The sequence below is a fragment of the Eublepharis macularius genome, chromosome 5 (assembly GCF_028583425.1).
Source record: "Eublepharis macularius isolate TG4126 chromosome 5, MPM_Emac_v1.0, whole genome shotgun sequence".
Classification (NCBI taxonomy): Eukaryota; Metazoa; Chordata; class Lepidosauria; order Squamata; family Eublepharidae; genus Eublepharis; species Eublepharis macularius.
The window spans coordinates 60685284-60693540 of record NC_072794.1 but is presented as its reverse complement, the minus strand read 5'-3'; positions in this window follow the sequence as shown (position 1 = coordinate 60693540).

Sequence of the window (8257 nt, the reverse complement as noted above, 5' to 3'; positions counted from 1 at the left end):
TAGAAGAGCAGCATATAAGCACAGTTATTATTATTACTACTCCTACTCATAAACAGAAACCAGTCTTTGAGTATTTGGGAACATTAAAATGAAAACATTGAAACTGGAGAAAAATTTTCTTCAACTGCAGGTGCAGAAAGGGGAGAGGATGAGCTCATGCAATGCAAGCACCACAACCCATAGCAGAAATAATAAGATAACCAATTAAAAGCACTAATCGCACATATTTGCATGAAGCACTGAAGGAGTCATTTATGGGAAGTATTATAAGGGTGCCAAAAATAGAGAGTCAAAGGGGAAGTTATTCCTGGCTTCAGGCTCCACCTATACCGTGGGCTCAATGTCACCACTAACACGGCCTTTCTAAGCAGACTTACGCCCTTCTTGGTCCATTCAAGTCAATGGGCTTAGAAGGGTGTAACTTTTCTTAGACTGAACGGGAAGCCTAAGTTTTAGTTCTTCAGCTGTTTAAGGGGCCTGGTTCTTCAACAGTTGGGCCTAACAGCAACCTATCTTACGCGGATGTTTTGGGAGTTGAACACAGTGAAAAACACTTTGCTAATTAACATGTTATACAAAACAGTAATAATGGACTATATTGTAACTGAACAAAATAATTATGGCAAGGGGGTGCTTCCATGCCCCCATTTCACAGCCAAATAGTTCTCACATCTCCAAGCCCTCTCAGCACTTGAGCTCAACGGTTTTCAAGACTGAACATAAGAAACCACTACCAAAGCTCCTTCTTTGCCTACAAGGCTGATTACTGGCTTCAAAGCTCTGCTCAGAGCCCCCTTCAAATCTCCCTGGTTCCTCAGCACAGACGATACAAATACATTCTGTCTTTTAAAAATGCATTTTCCCCTGTCTGAAACTGCCCCACCAAGTGTTCTGGATACAATGCTATTTCTCTAGTCCTCTAACATAATGCACCAGTGCCTTATAATTTCCATCTCTTAAAATAATCCCATCATACACTGCTGTGTAATCAATGTGACAGGATCCTTGTTCAGGAAAAAAAGTCATTTGCTGAGTAACAAACTCATTCGTCCTCTGAAGGGTTATCCGACTTCAGCACACTAAACAGGGACACAGAGATGGAGGTCAATTTAACCTATTTTTCCCTGCACCACTTAATATTTCTAATAGCCTCTATATATTATGTTTTGCCTTATGGGTAGCATTTTCTACAGGGTGGTTCTCTTTATCGTTAGAGCAACAGAAGTCAGCACAGTACAAATACATACACTCAAACAGGGTGGTAGGTGAAGACAGAGAAGGAAAGAAACTGATCTGCGGTCAATTTCCGTTGTTCTCCCAAGGATTTCATTTGGGACTACACTAAGTATCCTTCCGTTGCCTAGTCCATTGTATTTATTTATTTGCAGGCATAAATCAAGCACTCCATATTTAGTTTCTATCAAACAGATGCCTCACAGACGTTGCAAGTCAGCACTGTAAAACCAGGGATTTAATTGTTCGTGCAAACCTTTCTCTGAAGTTAAACACCTGCATCCATCATTGTTCATATACCTCCTGACTTTTTTTAAAAAAAACACAAAACCAGTTAGCTCTCAGAAATTTTTTTTAAAAGGCATCAAAAGCACGACTTAAAGGCGGTGCTTTACAAACCAGGCCTAATACGATCACCGTTCATTTTCCTCTCCCAATTCCTATAGTCCTTCCCTATGGAATCGAAGAGACTGCCATTTCTCAGGAAAGCCAGTGCAACATGCCCTTTACTTGCAACCCTCCCACTGAAATCAGCAGTGCCACAAAGCCCTTGACGATGCTGAACAATGCCACGTGAGAGTTCAACACTTGCAGGAAACGGAGACCTAAAAAGGGCCGGGAAGAGAGGAGACAACAGTCCGGATGACAAAGCAAGATTAACACTACAGGCCTGGAGAAGGAAACCAACACTTTTAGGCTGGCAAGAAAAGGAGGTCTCCCCTCAAACACGGAAGCCCTCCCCCCGCGATTTCCTTTCTGATGCCCCCGGCTTGCAGGTAATGATGCTGAATCATTATCAGTACCAGGCTGGGCTCTTGAACGGGTCTCTCCCCTTGGCTATCACCCGCCTCTAGTAACGCAGCATCAGTTCCACCCTCAGCCCATTTGCAAGACGCAGGCAGAGAGGGTCTGGCGAGAAGACATCCATCCCTTACAGTTTGATATGCACGCTGGAAGGGCAAGCTCCGAGGGCGGTGGAAAGGACGGCTTGCGCCAGTTTACCTGCAGTCCAAGGCAGCCGCGCGTCCCCCGAGGCTGTGATTCCCTCAGCTAAACAACTGCCAGTCAAAGAAGGCAAACTCGCCTCGCCTGTCGCACCCGTCCCCGACCCTTTCCCCTGCACCAGCAGCAGCAGCAGCACCTGCTCCGGAGCTCGCCAAGCCTGAACACACGGGCAGGGGGAGTGTTGCAGCAGAGCAGGCAGGCCGGAACGAACCACTACTGGACGGGCGGCAGGGAGGACAACTGCAACGGGGGGCGAGACGCGGGCAGGCAGACGCCCACTCTCTCGCGCAAAGCGAAACGGGGTGACAGGAGGGGAGTGGGCGAAGAAGAGCGTTAGGCCGCAGGCTGGTGGGTCTGCCAAGGGGGGAGAAGCTCTTCTCCCCGGATCCCCCTCCCCTCTTTCCCCCGGGAAATGGACAGCCCCGCCTCGAAAGCCTCTGCCGGTGCTCGCCCGGAGAAGGCGAATGGCTCTGCGCTCCCTTCTGAACTGGTTCGCACCGCGCAGGCAGGGGAACGGCTTCGCCCGCACACACGGTCATTCTCGGCGCGTCATCCTCAATGGGTTTAAAAGCCCCACCGATTTCCTGCCACAGTAAGCGCTCGTTAGGGTTGCCGCTCAGCTGCGCGTGTGGACGAGGCGTTCCGATTACTCACCCGAATAAGTCTGATTCGCTGTTCTCCGGCTAATGTCTCTGCTCCCTCCCTCGCACGGTGACGCCCTTACACCCAGATAGTAAAATCTTTCAAAGACCTGTCGGTGGTGAAAAGTGAAATGCTTCCTCTAACACACGCACCGCAACAATCTTTTAAGGCATATTAACTTGCCAACCTCCAGGTGCGGCCTGGACTACAGAGATCCGTTTCCCTGGAGAAAAGGGCCGCTTTAGAGAGGCAATCTCTTACTGGCATCACGTCACTTCTGAGCCGCCTACCTCACTGGACCCCCCCCCCCCAGATCTTCAGGGATTCCCCAAGCCGGAGATGGCAACCATGTAACAAGTAGATATTTAAAATATGCATTTTCCATTGCAAATATGGAAATATAATGGTAGTTTTTCTGCATTAATTAGTATGCAATATAATGCTCTTAAGTGTATGATGACAAAGAACCTAACTTTACTCTCAAACACCAAACTTTTTATTCCCAAATCCAGGGGTAATTTCGTAGAAAAAGAGCTGGAGGAACTCATTAGCATAACTCATTAACATATGCCACCCTCCTTGACATCACCAGAAGTGTGTCATTAGCATAACTGATTTGCATATGCCTCACCCCCTGACATCACCTATCCTGGAGTTTTGGACCCTGGCTATTCAGGGATGAAATTGGGCCCAAAATGGCAAAAAGGTGCTGATAATGGCTGAAAAAGGGCCCAAAATGTTCAGGATCGGGCCGCTGCTGAGTGGGAGAGTGATCTACCACCCATCAGAGGCCTGATCCAGGCCGTTTTGGCCCCAATCCAGGCTGAAACGGGCCCAAAATGGCCAAGAGTCAGGTGGGCGGGGCCACCTGACTTGTGACCTCTTTGGGGAACTGCCGGAACTGCGTTCCTGCGCGTTCCCCCTCGAAATGAGCCCTGCCCAAATCTATTCCATGGACAACTAGCAAACACTCCCCTGCCCCATTCCACATATAGGTAATTGTAGTAGAAAATCACAACACAAGACATCAGAGGGAACCTCTTGTGCTTCCCATATCACCTCCCTTCTTACACTCCAGCAATATAATGGGTCTCACCGTGGTCCCAAATCAAAACAGCCTTGTACGCCAAATATCTAATGAACTTGCCCTCCCTCCACTAGTTTCTGTTCACGCACACAGGGCTATAAGAGAATTGTCAATCAGCCTGCTGCTAAAATGAAAGGGCAGTAACAAGTGAGAAACAAGCGTGTACCTTCTTCTGCTCTCTCCTGCTTTCCATATTGATTCTTTATTTTGAGCAATGAATGGCATGAGAACAATATTGAAGATGAGAAAAATGAGCATAAATATAATATGATGAGAATGGAAAGGTCAAGCAAAATTGGGTCACTTTCCACTTATGTTTAATCTAGACTCTTAGAATAGATCATTAAGTTTGTCTTCTATTTGCAGGTGCAGAAGGGGCTTTTAGTTTTTTTCACTGATAATTTTATTAGACAAGCCCTAAGGCATAATCATTTGTTAGGATTTTGAGTCTTAGATTTGGCATTCCTTAGTTTTTCCTGCAAATTATATTTAAATTGGATTAAAAAATAATAATACACATCTCTCTTATTATAACCATACATTATTAAACCATATGCATTACAAAAGTCCAGTCCAGTAAGCCATGCTGTAGTGTTACAGTATGACTTGGTAGGGAGACAACAGGAGAAGGGGGTTCCTAGCAAAATCATCACATCTGCCCTTTTGCAAAGGTGCAACAGGAAAAGGGTAGAGGAGCAGAGAGTTGGGGCAATGGCTCCGGTGAGTGGCCCAGGAATAGTGCGGGGGGCGGGGTGGGCTTTCCTGCCCACTCCTATGCTGCTTGCTGCTGCTACCACTATAATGGAGGCATGATTGCATGTTCCATTTGGGAGAAGCCATACTACGGATTCTCTTGGTGTGCCACTTATTCTGCTGCTCCACTATCTCTTTGTGTGAGGTAGCAGTGATGAAAGGCCCGGTCTTGTTGTTCTTGGGAATTTCAATATATACACCAAGACTACTCCTAGCTGGCATGGCTCAGGACCATTTTATGTCAAACAAAGTATGCATAAGGATGCGTACTCAGTTTTGGACAAGAAGATCTGGATGTGGAGGAGCTTTCAGTGGTTCCTTTGTCATGATTAAATGCCCAAGTGGTGGAGAAGCCCCACTGACCCATGGGCAGTGCTCCATCTTGCCCTCCAAGGCTTCTAGGCACTAATGGCTAGCTGATCCCCACCCAACCCCATGCCACTATTCTGGCTTTTCCTGTCCTCAGGTGTTTTCTCTCTCTGTTCTTCGGTACACCACTGCCACCACCTGGCCTTTGTAGGAATTGCCCACTGAGAGGGCCAGGGCTCCCAGCTCCCCTTTCCTGCATTGCCATTATGAGGCCCCACCTCATGCCTGCATCTCATGCTACCCAGTGTCTGGTTACCACAGGGATTGCTTACTGCACTTATGCACCACTGGGGGATTAGCAATTTGCTAGCTGACTGCCCCCCCCCTTCTCCTGGTACACATTTTAAAATAGCATGTTCAAACAGTGGAGGTTTAGGTGGTACAGAGAAAAACTATCAGCGTTAAAAATTATAAAACATTTATTAAAATGAAAGTAGCACAGCAAGAGATTCAGCAAGGGACCCAAAAGAAATGTGTAAACATGTGATTCCTCTGCCCTTCACTCTATACATGCCCTAGCATCTTTTGTTCTAAGACAGGCTTTTAAACTTAAAAGTTAATGTTCTGAAATCTTCCCATTACATTGGAGTCTTTGTTCCTGCCTGCAGCCCTTCACATGGCAATGGCGGCCATCAGCAGGCAGTTAGGGTAAGAGCACTTTCTCCCTAGGTGAAAACAGCCAAAGAGAGCTTCCCTCTCCATGCCAAAGGCTTTTATTATCTCTGTTTGCCCACCTCCTTACGAGTCAAAGAAACCTTTCCTGAAATCTCCAGGAAGAGATTTTCTAGCATAGGGGTTCCCAATATGAGGCCCATGGATGCCATGGTGTTTGCCAAGACCTTTCTTGACACCTGTCAAGTGCTCTTAGAAAATGGGTGGGGCCAGATAGGGTTTTTGCCAGCAGGGCCTTTGATTTTCCCTGGGAGATCTGATTGGCTTTGCAGATTTTGGGCACCTGCCACCACAGCATAAGGATCTAGTTAGCACCAGAAAACAGATGGACCTGAGCTTGGGGGAATTTACAGTTGTCACTGCTGGTGGTAGGATTGCAAACCTTTAGATAGTGACTGGATATCTACTGGAATGACAACTGATCTTCAGGTCATGGAGATCAGTTTCCCTGGAGAAAGTGGCTGTTTTGAAGGGTGAGATTGTACCTCGCTGAGGCCCCTTCCCTCCCCAAACTCCACTTTATCCAGGATCCACCTCCATAATCTCCAGAAATTTTCCAAGACAGAGCTGGCAACCCTAGCTGGTGGTCCTGTTGAAGTCTTGGTTGATCTTTGGAATGAGGAAATGGCCTGAGCCATTAACATGTTCTCTCCTAAACTCATTGGTTCAGCTCCCTCTTGTATTGTTTGCCCAAGCATTTGTTTAGTGGTTTTGCTTAGATATGACTGTAATTTGTGATACTGCTAATCTATTGCAATATTGTCTCAGCTATTTTATTGCTATTTTTATCATCTTTGCTGATTGTTTTGTTGTGATTGATTTAGTCACTGTTCCTGCTGTTTTAACATTCAATTATTTATCTAATTATTTTATTGCTGCTGGATTTAGTTTCATTTTAGTGTTCTGCTGTTTTTATTTTTATTCATGTTGTTTTATTGAGTTTTAAAATAGTGTTTTATTGTTACTGTAAACAGTAGAAGGAGGCTTATTGTGATCAACTCTCAGGGAGAAGGGGAAGAGGTCATAATAGCCCACAGTCAACTTTTATAAATGCTTTGCAAATAGAATGGAAAGTTCTCAGCAGTGGAGTCATTCCTAGAAAAAAAATTAAAATCTTCCCTAGATTATTTTGATGATCCAAATATTCTTCAACTTGTCTCAAATATTCCATCTTTGGGAACAGTTGGGAACACCAAAGCTTCTTTGGCCTAACTTGAAATTCTGGTGTTAAATGTTAAGGCCCTAAATGGTTTGGGATCAAGGTACCACAACTACTGCTGGTCTGCTGTAAGTTTTCCTGGAAAAGCTCATGATAACAAGAAAGAAAACCAGTGCAGTTTCTTAAGTATTAAAATTATTTTAAAAATATTTCAATATAATTTAACACAATTGTATACTTGTATTTGTCTTCCCATACTACCACTCTTTCCCCCACCCTTCCCATGTTTCTTTCTAGAAATCTATTAGCAGCATACAACTCAAATTTTCATATGCTATCATATATGAACTATGAAAACAGGAGCAAAAATAATATGTTTTAGATTTGTATGCATATCACTGCATTTGAATTCTATTAGTCTCCTCCCAGATGGTCAAGAAATAGATGCCATGTCCTCTTAAAAGGTTCCAGTGTATCCCATTTTATATACCATCTGCTTGTTGGCTTCCAGCGCTTAACATATTAAATTATGATGGATTCATCATAAATATTAAATATTAGTAGATGCAGAAGTCATTTGGGTATATCTTTAGCTCTGAATTAGCCTACTTAAAGACTCCATCTATGAACAAAATGGATTGTAAATTGACAAGCACCTCTTAATATTGAAAGAAAACTTCTGTTTGGGGGAGGGGGTGTGTCCTTTTCTGCTTAGGTCCACCTGCTTTAAGGATGCTTTCCTGTGTTTTGAGACCTCCGAAGGCCTATCCTCACCTTGCCCTTCCCTCCTCCTAGGTTCGGGGGTCTAGTGGTTGAGAGGCTCACAAGCCTGTGAGGTTCTGGTTTCTTTAACCTTTCTGGATCCTTGGATAGGTAACTATGAATCTGCATCAACTTGTTTGCTAGGAAACTGAGCTATTTACTAGAAAGGCAGGAGGGTGTTAGGACAGCAAGTAGTGTATTAATATTCACAGTTGGTGACATACATTAATCTTGCTCTCATATGTGTGACCTTTTGTTTCAAGTGTATTTACAATGCATAATGATTTATGGTTCCTCTCGCCACTACCCGATGTGTCTTATACTGGGGACTTGTTTAGAACTGTACTGTACATTTGTGTCTTATTTGCTTAGGCGCTGCCTGTTTATGCATCCTATATAATTTGGGGAAGCCATATACATCTTTCTGATGGTTTTGTATTCATGCCTTTTCATATATATACATGCACCATATAGTTTGCTTTTGTAGTGTATTATGCAATAGTGCCTTCTAATAAACCGTTTAATCTGTATCAGTAACACTTCAGAGTCTGTGTCTTCCTACTACCAATTGCATA